The 17,085-nt window shown below is 29.6% G+C and overlaps 1 non-coding gene across 1 annotated transcript; it reads right to left on the bottom strand.

Moving 5' to 3' along the window:
* Positions 1-4,834: 4,834 nt before the first annotated feature.
* Positions 4,835-6,015, bottom strand: LOC111987682 (uncharacterized). Its single transcript, XR_010631648.1, has 3 exons — positions 5,925-6,015; positions 5,334-5,455; positions 4,835-5,052 (listed from the first exon to the last, which is right to left on the bottom strand). It is a non-coding gene; the product is annotated as an uncharacterized LOC111987682 (transcript).
* Between the last annotated feature and the right edge of the window lie 11,070 nt (positions 6,016-17,085).

The raw sequence follows: 17,085 nt of genomic DNA, 5'->3' as shown, positions 1-17,085 counted from the left end.
GAATAATCAATTTTAATTACAAAAAGCATTATTCTACGTGCAGAATTGCAGACAACGGTACCGTCCTATCTATGATTTGGTTATTAGAATCTTTCCAAAAGGGAATAATACGTGAGAGTGTACTTCATTTTTTTAATATAATATTGTTTTCCTAATATACACTAATAATAAAATGTAGATTTTCTTTATTTTTAATAATAAATATATTAGAATTTCAATATATATTATTATTATTCTTTATCATTAGAACAAAAATTTTACTAATGTATGCTATAAGGGCACACAATAATAAACTAATTTTGAAAAAAGTTTATCGAAAATTAAAAAAGTTTTGATAACTTTTCAATTCCCAATAAAACTTTTTCAAAAATGAATTTGTTAATGTGTGCCATAAGAGCACATATTAACCGAATCCTTAGAACAATATATTCTTTTGTTGTCAAATTTGTGAGAAATATAATTACGGTAAAACTATTTAAATTTACTTTTTTTTTTCTCAAGAACAATATGGAAATTAATGGATTGGTGTAAAAGCTTAGTAACCAGAACGGTGTAGAGCTTGACTCGGGTTATTGCCTATAGGCTTATAGCTCTCAAAGAGATATTAAAGGCTCTTTAGCGAATTTGTCAAACATGTGGCAAATTTTGATAGAGTTCACGCCCCTCCCCCGCCGGCGGTCTTTTCTCTCTCCTTAAAATTGGAAAACATTGTCAAGTTAAAGTTGGGATGGGAATTCTAAGGGGGTGTTTGGTAAGTAATTTTAAACAACAATTTTCAGTTTTCAAACAACATTTCACGCATTTCAACGCACTTTTTTACCCACACGTACTTTCACAAAAATTTTTAAACAACAATTTTCAGTTTTTAAACACATATACCAAACGGGCTTTAAATGTTAGCTTTTTAATTGTTACAAACTTTTAATAAAAATAATAAATTGATATAGAAATACAAATATCCATTGTATTTTTTAAAATGACTCAAAAAAGTCCACCCATGAGAAAGAGAGAGAGAGAGAGAGAGCATAGCAACTACTACTACACCTATAAATAGAAGTGAACTAGTTTCAAGTACGAAAATTAGATGTAATTTTATTATGTCATTTCTTACGAGTTACGTCTGAAAACTATTTATCAATTTTGTTAACAAACAAATTGTAATAACTTTAAAGTTCAAGGTACTATAGTTAAGCAAACACTCCTATAGTTAGAGTGTGCATTTAACCCATCAACTTGACGAATCATCCCAACCCAACCCAATCTAATGCATCATTTTGGTTTTTCATGGGTTGGTGGGTTAGTTAACTAGAAATTTTATTTTGAGCCTTAGATTAGGTTAGGTTTGAATTGATAGTAATTTTTTTTTAACAAATCATGAAACATGTATGTACAATGAACCAACCCAATTTGATTTGTGTGGGTTGGGTTGAATTAGTTTCTACAAATGTGATGGATTGAGAATTTCTCAACCCAACAAAATTGGGTTGGAAATGGTTTGACTTACCTCCAGTAGTATTTTATCTGAACATCTCTTTTTGATTTAATAAGAAACTATCACATCACCCACTAACTAATCTTTTAGTGGAAATTAAAACTCATTACCACACTATTCTCTTTCAAAAAGAAACTAACTAATTGTCAAGTTGAAAAAGTAGTAGAGGCAAGCCAAACCCAGTTGAAGATCTTTCTAGCTAAACCTTTTTATCACAAAAACGTTGCCAACTTAAAGCTCTAAAGTTTGGATGGGTGTTCTTAGTTACCTATTGCTATCGAGTGAGGGCCTATTTCCTCAATTTGCAAGTAACTATGAAAATGAAAAGAAACATAAAAGATAAAGAAGACAAATACTAGATCTTTGTACCAAATGTACTTTAGTCCTGAATAGATTGAATGCTGGAGGGTCAAGTAGGAGCCCCATCTCAAACTGGAGAACTCAAAAATTTACCAATAAGCATAGGCAAACAATTTTTAGTTGTTCCTGTCAATTTACCGAGAAAGGTATCTTCTTCGATCACTAGCTTTGTGCAACTCATTGGTATAAATGTAATATTCAGAGTAACTTTGGGCATAATGAAGCATAATTAAGATAATGATAAAAAGGATGATGACAACGATGTTATACGAAAAAACTATAAAGTTGTATTTTTCTAGGTGAGCTTTATGTTGAAATAAAAAAATTCCCAAAAGACTTCCTTTATAGTTTATAATTTGTTGAATTCCTCAGTTTCCGCTCCTTACTTTACGTGGAAATCATAAAGCAAACGATAGGATACATCATTAAGAATACGTTTGTTTACTGTGTTTAGGGTTAGGGTATACTAGTTTATTCATTTTTCATCTAATAGATCAAGGATTTCTTTGGCTTTGCCTTTAGAAGGATTGAAAAGTGTTTTAAGCTTGGGGTCAAAGCTCTTTTACTTGAAATTCCCAAACGTTTGTTAATTTTGCTAATGAGTTTTAAGGGGTCTCTAGAGTTGTTAGAGCTTTTTCAGGGATAAAAAAAATCCAGAATTCATTGTTTATGCTTTATAAGTCCAAAATTTAAGTACCATTAACTCTACTTTGTCAAACACTGAAAATACTAATTAAGGTGTTTTTCAATCAAAACTCTATATAGTAAAAGCTCTTACTACTAAAATTTAAAGCCTAAATGCAAAAAAATCTTTGAAATTTGAGCAAGTTACAAAAACATTCTCCTGGGTTTAATTCTTTTTGAAATTTTTATATCTGCTAAATTGATCTCTAAGACTAACTTTTGTTAGTTTTTATGAATAGAAAAATCACATGATCATTATGTGACTAGTATCACAAATCAGTCAATGAGTCTTGTTAATGTAATCACATGATTTTTCCATTCATAAGAGCTAATAATAAAAGTTAATCTCAATAGTTAATTTGGCGGATATAAAAACATTTACTGAGTTATAAGTAAGAATTAAAATCTCCTTTTTGCAATTGAGTGATTGACCCAAACCTTGAGAGATTTTTTTGCATTTTGGCCAGAGTTTTATCATTAAAACTCAAATCTCCTATAATTTTATATCGCCAAAAGCCTACTATTAAAGTTAATTTACCATTAAAACTTTGTGTACTAGTATGCCAAACTGTCACTAAAACAGCTTTTGATTAAGGGTGTGTTGTTGTGTCACTGTGGGCCAACAAGAAAGAAGAATTAGCTGGTGGATCTCAACGTGGGTCCTCTGAAAAAATCCCCCACTTTTCAATTCGGCCTAACCTATATATTGTACCTTGCAGTGCACTTCTTTTGAAGAAAGCCTTGCTTTAACTTAAAGCATGTGAGGTTGAGAGACAAAACAATTAGAATAGGTAATTTGAATTAAAGTATCATCATTTCTTGACCAAATTCCTTTCTAAATTTTACGTACACCGCATTCTTGGTAATCAAAATTGACAATGTGGCTCCTGTAGACCCCTTGCCCACTTATCCTACCAACTCAACCTCATTACATCACATTAGGAGCCTATAAAATCTTCCAATGGGCGGTGAGTTATTGCTATTTTTTTTTTTTTTTGGGTCCCATTAACCGGATGCCTTTAAAACATTTATTAAGAGAAGTGCTATGTTTACAATATTATCACAACAAATCATATATGATAAGTTGTTATTAATTATAATTTGAATTTATCACTGAAATTATTTTTTAGTCCACTCAGTAATAAATAATAACAACCAATCATTTATAATTTTTTGTAAAAATGTTATGATATAGTATCTCTCATTTATTAATTTCTCATCTATTAACTGACCATTTAAAAAAAAAATTAACACAATTTTTATAGAAAATATAAAAAGTTGTGAAAAAAATCAACTACCTTTTTTTTTTCCCATAAATTTTTTTTTTTATACCTTCTGTCAAACATCTGTTGTTAATCCGTTGGGCTAAAAAATAGAAAGGAAAAAAAAATGTTGTTTGTAGATGAGTTAACGTCAACATGATATACTAGCCTCTGAGCATATGCTCATGCGTGTGGTCAGAGACTCTTTTATTTTTATTAGTAAAGGTTAATTATTTGCATCTATTATAATTAAAAAATTTATTTTTCAAACAAATAAAAATGATAAACTTTTGAGATAAGTAGTAATTGTAATCTCTTCTTTGATCGTGAAAGGAAAAAAATCCTAAATTTTAGGAATTCTCTTTTGAATTTAAAATGAAACTTGTTATTTGATATTTATGATCCTATTTCTAAATGAAGTTATCCTTTATTGATGAGGATATTTTTGAACCATATAAAAGTTTAGTTAAAAGTGGAAAATCCTTTTATATATAGTATAGATTATACAACGGAAGGGGCATTGTAACAGTTAATAGTGTAAATTACAAATTTTATGTCTAAAAGAAACAAGATTCTCAAGAAAAAAAATTAAAAAAAAATAATAGAAAGTCTAAAAGAGACAATTTTGAGGCAAGGCAGTGCATCAAAGTTTCTACAATGGTAGCAATTGATTTATTGTCTTTGTGACTCTTCAATATCTTCATGTGTTTTAAGGCCTTCTCATTCTGTGAAGATAATTAAAACATATTGGCTTTATCTACTTCCTAAACTACTAACAATTTCCTAACAAATAGAAAAGGTATGTATCAAGTGGTTGCCAATATTTTACAAGGCATTTGCTTTGGTAACTCATGTTTGCACGACCGTTTGACACTTTTGGCGACCTTGGATCTATTGATTGCTGAATTGTATAGATTGAAAGTAGGTCTTCACTGGATATTTCAACACTTTGTTCCATAATTACACACATAAAAGGTACACATACAAAGAGAATAGACAATTTAATCTAATATAAGAAGATGGATTTATTGCATGATATCTGCACCAAAATTGCAAAAAAGAAGGTACACAAAAATTACAGACAGAATTCTAACAAGAGTGAAAAGGATTCAACAGAATACATATGAAATTAGTAATATTTGTTATTAGGTAGCCTCAAATATGGTTCAGCGCTGGGGCTTGGGATTCTTAATAATTATCACGTTGCAGGGACAATGGTGAGCACAGTAGTCACTCACACTGCCTAGAACCGCCCTGCAAAGAGAATAGAATTTGCGTCACATATGGAATATTTTTTTTGGTAAACTCCTAGTACTAAAAACAAACACTTCAAATACCATCATGAAAAGTTCAATAGTTGTACCCAATGAGCTCTAGATGCAGAAAGAGGGTTTGGACTTTGTATTCCTTGTGGAATCAATATTAAAACTTATGAAAAGCATTGCTTTGCACCAAATAGCACAAAATATATATATACACACACACACTCATTATAGTCACAATGTAATTGGTAACTGGGTGCTATAGAATTGCACCTTTTGATTGCTCCATAACCATGACTGCCCAGTACCAAAATAGATGCATGGTGTTTATCTACAGCCTCAAACAAAACATTCCGGGGATCTCCTTGACTTACTTCAGTTGACACATCATCAATCTGCACAGAAATTTTTATTCATTAAATCTTTAAGCTATAGTAATACTTCTTACCATAATGCAAAACTTCATTCTAGAGGGTCAGGCCGGCCTATAGGTTCCAATTCTCCAATAATACAATGTCAATTATTTTAGTATCTAGAAAGACCATTTTGAGTGTGATTATGCAGGTCTTGCATACAATTAGTGCCATTTGCAAAAGTTATCAGCAACATTACACTCACTCAACCATGTAAGTTACAGCTGGCTCAATAACATATTGATCTATTATTTTTATTTCTTTTTGTTAAGCGGGTACTATAATTCTTATTCCATAAATCTTACATATTTTTAGTAACTTCAACATTTCCTTTTTTATTTACTATGCACACGAATTTGGCCCAAATTGAGAAAAGGGAAAGATTTGAATCAATGAGCCCTGCTTTATAAGACGCAGTCCTAATCGATTGGACTATATATGTGATTGTTACCGATTTACTGCTGCAGATCTCCTTAGCCTTCTGAATGGTACTAGCGGCTGACCTCTTCAAGTTTTCGTCCACAGCCTTTAAAGATTCAGAGGATCCTATTAAAGAGAACATCAAAGATTGAATTTAGTTGTTGTACATAAAGAACTTGTAACTTGTAGCTCTTTGATATTTGTAATTTGTTCAACCCTGGAAAGTATAAAGCAAAAGAAATCCAAAAACAATTACAGAACGTAGCAAAACAATCAACATCTATACACTACAAAAAAACGGGTCTATAGCCGCGTTTCAAAAACGCGGCTATAGATCCGAAAAACGCAGCTATAGCCTAGAGCCGCGTTTTTTATAGCCGCGTTTGCAAACGCGGCATAAACACCGCAGCAACAGACCTATGGCCGCGTTTTTAAAAAACGCGGCTATAGGCCAGCTTTGAGCTGCGTTTATAACTGCAGCTAAGGGTTCGGAGCTATAGCCGCGTTTTACAAACGCGGCTATAGTTTTTTTAAAAAACAAAAAAAAATTCTTTTTCGGGTTTTTTTTCCAGAAAACAAAAATAAATATATATATTTTTGGGTTTTTTTTTTTTTCCAGAAAATTCAAAATTTGAAATTCAAATAAAAAAATTTCAAAATTAAACGTAAATCCAAAAATTTCAAAATCAAACACAAANGTTACCGATTTACTGCTGCAGATCTCCTTAGCCTTCTGAATGGTACTAGCGGCTGACCTCTTCAAGTTTTCGTCCACAGCCTTTAAAGATTCAGAGGATCCTATTAAAGAGAACATCAAAGATTGAATTTAGTTGTTGTACATAAAGAACTTGTAACTTGTAGCTCTTTGATATTTGTAATTTGTTCAACCCTGGAAAGTATAAAGCAAAAAGAAATCCAAAAACAATTACAGAACGTAGCAAAACAATCAACATCTATACATGGTTCCAACACATTGAGCCAAATTGTAGTACTCGCGTGTAAATTAGCAAACCACAAAGCAAAAAAAATCATAGAATGATGTTACGTCAACTTTGTCAATACCAGTTTTTTTTAAGACATCTGTAGCTCGTAAATTTAATTTGTTTAATAAGATTCTAAAGATTTGTAGTTTAATTGACACTTTTTGATATGTACATCATAGTCTCACAGATGTTCAGAGTTCAAATATTTATCCACATTGTAACAATCAAATTATCAAAAATGAATTTTAAAAAAACTTATAATTTTAGTGTGTTTTTGTTAGCAACAAGTATTGAATTCCAATTACAAATATGGAACAATACAAATGACGCTTCTAATAAACGAAACCTAGAAATTGATTGATGAAAATCAATAGACTTTGAATCACCATCTTCTCTTCTCACATGAAATTAATTAATGAAAATCCTACTACATAAAAAGAATGAACAATATTGCTTCTATAGTCTTTTAATGGGGCTTCCTAATAAACAAAACCAAGAAACACACACAAAATGGAAACGGATTACCTTTACCAATTTTAACCAGTCCTCGGTAAGGAGCTGGCAAAACTACAGCATGAACGATAATGAGCTTGAAATTATGGTCCTCCGTAGGAGCAAAAAAATTATCCAATGCCCACGTCAAAGCATGAAAGCTATGGTCACTTTCATCTACAGCCACCAAAATCACTGGCTTCTGAGTCTCTGTCATTGTTGCACAAACAAGAAGTTAAACTACCTTTCTCCTCCTCTTCCTTTTTAGGCTGGAAAATGTGAATGAATTCTTGTGAAGTGCTTTGCATGCCTTGAGAACTGTATTTATTTCCAATTCTAAGGGTCCGTTTGGGATCTCACTTATTTTGTTGAACTAAAAACTTTTTGCTAAAAGTGCTGTAGACAGATATAAAAATTAGCTGAAATAGTACAGTGGAACCCATGAATAATATCAAAAATGCAGTGAAAACTATAAATAGTAGAAAAATAAGCTAAATAGTAAAATAAGTTAACAAAAATAATATTTGTCAAATGGACACTAACTATTATTAAGTACTTCTAGAACTGAACACCCTATTCTTAAGAGAAAGAAAGTTTGTGTACACATTTTATGTAACATCTTTATGTTTGTGATGATGAATGATAAAGAAATAATAATGAGTCGATGTAAAAGTAATAGTCTAATAACCAGTTGCATATATTATTAGATTGAGACCAAAATTATGTCCAATGGCATGATTATAAAAGAACGGTATTATTTAACATAACAAGAGTGGGAGCAACATTTTGTATTATAGTATAATGTGAGATGGTTTTGACGATGGAGATTTATGAAGGAGATGGGTTTGTAGGGGGAGTAGGATGTAAGATAAGAACTTCTTGTGTTTCTTATTAATACGTTCGCAATTGCCGTGAGACAGTTGGCCTTTGACTCGGTTAATGTAAAAAATGGAAGGCTTTGTGGATAGGGTATAGCAATTGAGGAACTTTTAATTGGAAAAAAAAATTTAATAAACTGTAGTTTCTCTAAAAAAATAACAAAATTACGAATAGAGAATAACAATTTCATAAAAGCTCCACTCAAATTTATTACTTATGTGAAAATAATGCATGTAAATTCTTAAATAGTTATAATACAATTAAAAAAAAGATTATAAGTAGATTATACAAATTTTATAATAAAAAGACTCCACTCAAATAAGTTACTTTTGAAAAAAATAATATATAAAAATTTTTAAATGGTTCTAATTCAATTATATTTACGGCACATGGCAAAAGAAAATTTATTGTTGAATTCAAAATAAAATACTTATTGTGAGTAATAAATATGTCTAAGGAGTTTTAGTTTTTGTCAATAATGTTCCAATAATGCTCTTTTTGGAACGTGTGTTTAAATTTTTACAATATGCTTAAATTTTATAATTTTCTTGAGTAATCAAATATTGTTTCTTTAATTTATTGTTATTTTTCTTGTTTTGTAGTACTTTTGTTAATTTTTAGGATAGGAGAGTGTGCAAAGGTACATGAAATAAGACAAAATTTAGTTACAAAATTAATTGTAGTTTAAGGTTATAACCTTGCTCAATATCATTAACATTACTACATATTTCGAAAATCTAATCGTTGGATTGCATGTTCTTTATGTTCTTAATACACATGTCAAATTTTGTATCAATAGGATATTATTTATTACATAATCTATAAGATTATATTTTATGCATAATTTTATATTACAAAAACTGGCAATTTAAACATTTTATTGATGACATAGCTATTGATCTTTAATTTTTCAGAAATTTTACAAGTATGGAGGATATAAGAAGAAAATGTACTCCAATGATGGATTTGTCAAAATTTACCTTCAATAAAAAGATATTGAGTAAGGTTATAGTCTTAGGTTATAACCAATTTCGTAACTAAACTTTGTAACATGAAATATCAATTGGAAAAAAAAAATGGATTGTTTTTTTAGAGATTAATCAAAATAATTGTTTCCTAAATGATTCTTCATTTGTTTATAAGTTTATTATTTGGGTTAAATATTTATTATCTATACTACTATTTAAATGACTTCTCCTATTTAGATTCATACTCTTTTGGACACCCAAAGTAAAAATACTAATTTAAAAACTACTAGAGTTTAAATTTTTTTTTTTTTTAAAAAAAAAATCATCCACGTTTCTCTCCCAACCCTCCTCCACATATTGTAAAACTCCCGGAATTGAAAAAAAAAATTAAAAACTAAAAATCAGGCCACAAACACACTTTATTCACTATTCTCCACCTTAAAAGAGTTATCAAAATCTATCCAATTTTTAATACTATTTAAGGGGATTGCCTTGTTTGGACTCTTACTTTTAGATGCCTAAAGTAAAATTACTAATTTAAATATTCCTAAATTTTAGATATAAATAAATATATATATATATATATATAGTTTTACATCCATGTTTCTCTCCCTCCTCCACATATTGTAAAACTCCTAGTATTAAAAACAAAAAAGAGGGTTTCAAAAAAAAAAAAAAACCAAAAAAGAGTAATGCCAGAGTACAAACTTTTTTACAAAAGAATTTACAAACGGTTAAGTGGTAAGCGGTTAGTAGTAAATAAAAAAGTGATGTTAATAGTGACTGTAAATGAAAACCAATAAAAAGTAAGCCATATCAATAGTTTGTGATTGTAACGTTACTCAACCAAAAAAATAAAAACCAGTCAACAAAAAAAACCAGCCACACAAACACATGGTTTATCACTTTATCCACAAGTTTACACTTTAAAAGAGTTATCAAAATCTATCCAAAAAAAAAGCATCAAGTTTCAACATTATCTCCTTCTCAGAAAAAGTTTCAACATTATCAACAAAATAGGATAGGACAAATTTAAAAAAAAAAAAAGAAAAAAAGAAAAAAAAAAAAAGAAGTTAACTTCCCACCTGAAATTTAACAGGCCAAAAACGCTTTGAACCTACGCCATTTCAATTACCCAATTAATTAATTAATTTTTTTTTTTTCACAAAAGATTAGAAAACCAAATTCAAAATTTTTAAGAGATAAACTTATAAAATTATCTTCTTCTTTTTTTCTTTTTAATCAAAAAAATTATACAATTGTCACAAAAAAATCTTATAAAAATAAAGGTATATCCCAAAAAAAAAAAAACCCTCCCCACCAGGCTTTTTTCTTTTTCTTTTTCTTTTTTCAAAATCAAATTTTATAAACAATACGATTTTGTGGACAACTCCATGTTCAATAACCGTTATCACCTCCTCAAAAATATAACCGTTATCACCACTCTTCTTTAATTTTCTTTAATTTGAATAATTTTGAAGAGCAAGATCTATACTACATAATAATTTTTTAGATACTTTTTTCATATCATAAATAAAATTTCTACTTTTCATATTATTTTTACTTTTAATTAATTACTTCAAACAATTGCTCCTATTGTTACTATATATCTATTACTAATCACATTTAACCTGAAATTTCTTCTAAACTATGTATTTCTTTTAGCGTAATTAAGATGCTCTTTTTTATATTCATTGTTAATTTGTCACATATATTTGATTTTAGTTTTGAAACATATTTCCCTTTTAGTTATCAAGTTTTGCTTATTGGAAAAAAAAAAAATAAATAAACATAAGCCTTTTCTTTTATAATTAATTATTTTTGCATTCTATTTCCTTTAGTGGTAATAATCTTCCTAATGGTATCAAGGATTTCCCTAAAAAATAGAAAAGTCTCTCAGTATGCACTTATATGTGAAGCATCTAGCATATTCCAAAAGTTGTTAGTATTGTGAAAGGTAAATAAAGTCATAATTTTAATAAATAAATAAATTTTCAAAAGCTTAAGAAGTTAAAAGTTTCAATAAAGTAAAAATTATCTCGTTACAATCTAAATATATATATATATATATAAAAGATACTATATGATATATGACTTATTTAATTTTATATGAAAGGATAGTATCTACACAAACTCATGATATTAAAAAATCTAAGAAAGAAATTGAATTAAGAATTTTCCTATAATTTAGTTTATCTATCTCTCACAAAATATTTATAAAAAAAAAAATACTATCTTTTCGAGCAAATAACAAACACATATATAACTAAATGTGTGTTACGTGTGTTACGTGTGTGTATATATATTTGTGAGTTTTATACAATTTCATTTTAGTCCTAAAGGTCATCCCCACAAGAAAATATTTATGGGGTTTTAGATTAGTTTTTGGGTATTTGGGGTTTTAGATTAGGGGCACTACTGAGCTCAACCGAACCCAAAATAGAAATGAAAAGATAATATATATTGAACAATTGCTGATAAATGTTATGGATAATAAAAATGGTATTAATTGTGAGCTTATATGAAAGTGATGTAACTAAAATTATAATTTGTTATCTTAATAAGTTTGTGAAAATAGTTATGTCTTGAGGATTGATAATGATAAGCTTTTTTTTTTGGGAAAAAAACATGCTCATAATGAACTAAAATATTAATGTTGTGCAGATTTCCATTATATCTATAATATAATCTTATATTTTCAATTCATAAAAAGATTTAAGAACATCCAAAAAATATATATTAATGGGTAGTTATTTTTGTATATATACCTCTCATTTAATAGATTTGAAAACGGAGGAAGTAATATCATCTTATGCAATATACTTTTTCCAAGACAAGAGCCCTTGCTCTCAAAAGCCCCAGAATCTAAGGGCCCATTTCGCCAGCCTATTAACTGTTACATAATCTTCACAACCCAACCAACAGAAACCAATATCAAAATGAGAAATTTGAGGTTAGATTCAAAATATCCTGCAATAACGGATCTATTTCCCAAGATACATAAATCCACAACATTCTTGGCATCACTGAAAATGCATAAATCCATGGATAGAATTGCTACTAGTTGATAATTTTGTGTGTGTGTGTGTGTTTTTTTTTGTATTTTTTTTTTTTTACTAATTGGAAAAAGGTTCCACTCTAATTCAAATGGGTCCATTTTACAATTTAAATTAAATATACAAATCTAAACGTACATTATACTGTTAAATATAAGAAAATCATATTGTAAAATATACTCCCTCCTTTTCTATCTTAGAAGGAAGATAAATAATTAAACATCATTTAATTAGAAGGCCACTGATTAAAAAAAAAAAAGTGCATTTTGGAACCAACATTCATGTAATTTTATTTATTTATGAAATGTAATTATTTATTTTGTTTCTACTTATAGCAAGTTATTATAATTTGACTTTCTAAGCATAGACTTTATAGTTTATACGAATATGCTACCTAAAGATTATGAACGTGTGGAATTTGCAACGCATACCACCCATCATGTGCGTTGTAAAAGGCAAATTTTCCCGTACAAGTTTTCTTTGCTTGTGAAGATTACAAATTTACAACTCAGAGGGCTTGGCTGTTCATGGATTTCATGTTTTCTAAGATAGCGACGGAAGTAATGATATCTTGAAGGGTGTAGCTAGGTTAAAAATATAAATATAATTAAAATTAATATCTTATACATTAAAAAATTAAATTTTTGTGCTTTGGCTCTCAAAATTTTAGATATTTAAAACTCGAAAAGTATAAAACTTTCAAAGGAGTAAAAATTACATCATAAAATTAAAATAATGCTATGAGTATATTGAAGAGATAATGTAAATACCAATTCATTCTCAATTAAAATTAAGTATTCAATATCATACGAAAAATTTTCATTAGACTTCATACAATCTTATAGGAAACTTCTTATATTTCATTAGAAATTTTAATGTTGAAAACTGAAAAGACCAAGATAAAATTTGAATTAAGATGATCCCTATATGGTGTTACTTTTGTCCGGTGCAAAAGTTTCAAGTTTTGTGTTTTGACAAAATCCTTAAATAGTTAAATCAAGTTTGTAGGTCCTTATGTAGGCCACTAGGCCCACAACTATTGGGTAATACAGCCGCCTCACACAACGGCTAACTAATCACTTTGAAGTTTGAATTAATGACTCCAATCAACCCCACCCAAAAAAGGAAAAAGGGGGAAAGGTTTTTTTTTTTTTTTTTTTTTTTAAAAAAAATTTTATGAGAAAGGGGAAAAGTTAAAAGACGCATAAGGGTATTAGTAATATTTTCACATTGGTTTTTTTTTTTTTTTTTTTTTTTTTTTTGAGTAGAAGTATACACATTGTCATAGTCAATTAAGCCGCAAATTAAACCCTAGGCACAAAAAATTTGAACATAACCACCACCCATGTTGGGCAAAGTGGTACGGGTGCCTCCCTTTGCCATGAAGACTTGGGGGTTTTCATGGCCTCACTATTTCGAGCCCAGGTGGGTTTGAGTAACTCCATATATATATATATATATACATACACACTATTTAAAACTCTCAACTGCAACTAATTTTGTAACTGAAAATGTTGCAAGAGTCTATAATTTTCAAGCTAAAACATTAAATTTACACATTCCAAAAACTAATCAAGAGATGCAATAAATACAGCTTTTTTCAGCATACTAGTACAGAATACACATCAACTACTACGTAGCATGACAACCCTCTTACTAACTGTAGGGGCCTTTTTTTCAAAATACATGTGTCAGGATATTTGAAATTGTAAATTGACTTATGATGAAGGGTAGAACCAATTCTGATACCAGAGAAGTAACTGTAATTCTCATCGCTGAAAAAGTATTATGGTTCTTTTGTTATTGTACAGCAATGAATTGAGACTTTACGGAGGTAAATATTGCATACATGTTTTAGAGAAAAAACCCAGATGTATAAACAGTTATTTGAAGATGCTCCAAGAAGAGGTTTTTTTCGAAGAGGAAGAAGTAGAACGGCGGGAGAGAGATGTAAGATGTAGTTATTGAATTTGGAGAGAAGTAGGAAATAGTGGACATACTTTTCTTTTTTATAGATAATGGAGAGACATGTAAGTTGTAGATATTGTATTTGGCTAGAAGTAGAAGGCTATGTTAGTGGGAAGTTTTTGTTTTGCAGTGAGAGACTCATCATTTTTTAATAATGAAAATAGCAAATGTGGGTTGCGAATATGGATAATAGTGTGTAGGTCAAAAACACCAAAAAGAGGTTCTAGACAAAAGTTTTTGATCAATACAACTAATTTCTAAGAAATGAGAGATATGAATCCACAATGGAAAGATTAACAAGATAATTAAAGATGAAAAGTAACTGAATCATGCATTTATATACTAAAAAGGGTATTCCCATGGAACAAAGAGGGGTTCTAAGGGTTGAATACAAGGAAAAAAAAATTATCTCTCTCTCTCTCTCTCTCTCTCTTCCTTTAGTCCTCTTTTTTTTGGATCACCCTTCTTGTTGCTCTCCTCCTCCTTCTATAACCATATCCTTGCATCCTCTAGCTGTCCAACTCTTAGCTGGATTTGGGGGGGTATTTATCCCATTAACCTCTTATCCTGCCATTCCTTCATCATGAAGAAAGATTTTTGGGGGTGTTTTCACTATTCGAACTAATCATTCAGCACCTAATGTGGCTAACATTAGGTGGGGGGAGCTCATTAATGCAGATGTGACCGTTATATTGGGATTTGTGTTTTCTTCAACGTGTTCCTCAAGAGAAAGGTGAAGAAAAGGGTGGCCCCAGCTTAAGAAGAAGGTTGTTTCTTAGCTAGTCTTCGTGTTCTCGAGAAAGAAGGGTTTTGTGGATTACCTTAGTAGTGAGCCTAGATGGGCCTCGGGAAGAATAGGTATAGTAGATTATCTCGGCTATAGGCGTAAATGGTCTCTTCCCATCAAAGGTCTATTTTATCTCTTGGTGGACCTCGGCACAGCTTAATCAAAATTTATATATAAATAATTTTTTTTATTAGTTTACTTAAAATAAATGAATATTTTACTTTTAAATTACATAATAAATGCATGTTGTGTGAAATTAAGGTATCAGAAAATGCATATATATATATATATAATTGAATGGAAGATGGTAGAGATACCTAAAAATATATATTTAAAATGATTTTCAATAATACATTGAACTTTAAGACTCAATTAATCACATAATTAAATGGAAAACCCTTGAATTTAATAGTTAAAACCTATCCAAAACAATAATTGTAATCATTTTTAAGTGAAACTTCAATTCAATAATTAAGAACAATCTAAATTATTAAACATTTAAAAATTTGAAGTAGAGAGAGACTCAAATGAGAGTTTAATTTGTCCATGAAACTTGAAAGCATGGAAGAAGGCACTGAAACTTGAGTGAGTTTCACCCTAGCAAGTTTAAGTTTAAGTTATGTGCGTTGCACACTACATGTGTGTATATATGCATGAAAAATTATCAGAATTTAATATTTATTGTAGAAAAGAAGTGGTGTAGTATTATCCCTGTCTAGCTAATTCTTGTTATAATTCCTTCATGTAGAATGTGTATATGCATGAAAAATTATTTGAATTTAACATTTATTGTAGAAAAGAGGTGGTGTAGTCTTATTCCTGTCTAGCTATTTTTTGTTATAATCCCTTTGTTTTGCAGGGAGGGAGAAAACCCTTATTTTATAATAAAAAATAAAAAAAGGCAGCGTTAATATATAATAGTTGTGGAGGGACGAGGATCAAAAGTAACTAATAGGGGTAGTCAGAGTAATTCTGAAGAGGAAAATTAAATGGAAAGGATCTAGTTAATTGGTAAGGAGTTTGGGATGATGTTATTGTTGACAATACCGAGGGGCCTACTTAACCTTGGGAATGATGAATCTCCAGAAAGAGGGAAACACGGTGCGACCCTCAGGGAGACAAAGATAATTTGCTTTTGAACAAGGAAGAGAAGAAAAAGGAAGTTAGGGAAGCCATCCCCTCCACATTAAATACATTACAACCACTTAGCTGGTCGCATTAATGGATAAATGACCATGAACAGTGTCCATCACAGCTTATATTTTGTTGTAAAAGCCTTCTAACAGAGTCTGGATGGGACAAGTATCAACGGAATTTGATCCCAACCCTCCAAATGTAAGATTTAGATGCATCTTTGCAACTTATATAAAGCCAAGGAGCATCTAGATCAAGGGAGGGCAAAAAGGGAGAGAAAAAGAAGGATCAGTCATTTGTAATCTTATCCTTGGACCAAACTCGGGGACGAACATTTAACAAATTTCAATAAAACTCAAATGAACTACTTATGTCACACACCAAGAGTTAATTCCGAATAGTGGGTATTTTAATATTAACCTTGCATCCCATCTCTTTACAAATTAATTAAGTGAGAGAACTGTAGTACAATCCCGACCTTTTTACTATTTTTCCCCCGCCACAATAGCTAAGATATTAATCTTTGGAAGCGGTATCTCATCCAGATTAGTATTTCAATTGTGAGTTTTGGTAGTTAGAAGTTAGCGCATAGTAGTTAATAATTAGAAAATTATTATGAAATTTTTTTAAACCAATCCCTTAAAAAAGTTTTAGTAGAGTTTAAATCACGTTAATAAATTATCTCTCTATTCAATTTTTTTTTTTTTTAAATAATGTTAGTAAAAAGTTACTAATAAAACTATTATTAGTAAACATTTCTTAGAATATAACACAACCAAAAACCTATAAACAACAATTTATATTCAATATAAAGAATATAATTAAAATTATTAATAATTTAAAATTAAGAAATTAAGACAAATTATAAATTAAGATATAAATTTAGAAAAAGAACAAAGAATAAACCTGTTTGTTTTCTCTATCA

The sequence above is a fragment of the Quercus suber genome, unplaced genomic scaffold (assembly GCF_002906115.3).
Source record: "Quercus suber isolate HL8 unplaced genomic scaffold, Cork oak 2.0 scaffold_232, whole genome shotgun sequence".
Taxonomy (NCBI): Eukaryota; Viridiplantae; Streptophyta; class Magnoliopsida; order Fagales; family Fagaceae; genus Quercus; species Quercus suber.
The sequence above is the reverse complement of the archived record's forward strand: the minus strand, read 5'-3'. Positions and strand labels throughout refer to the sequence as shown.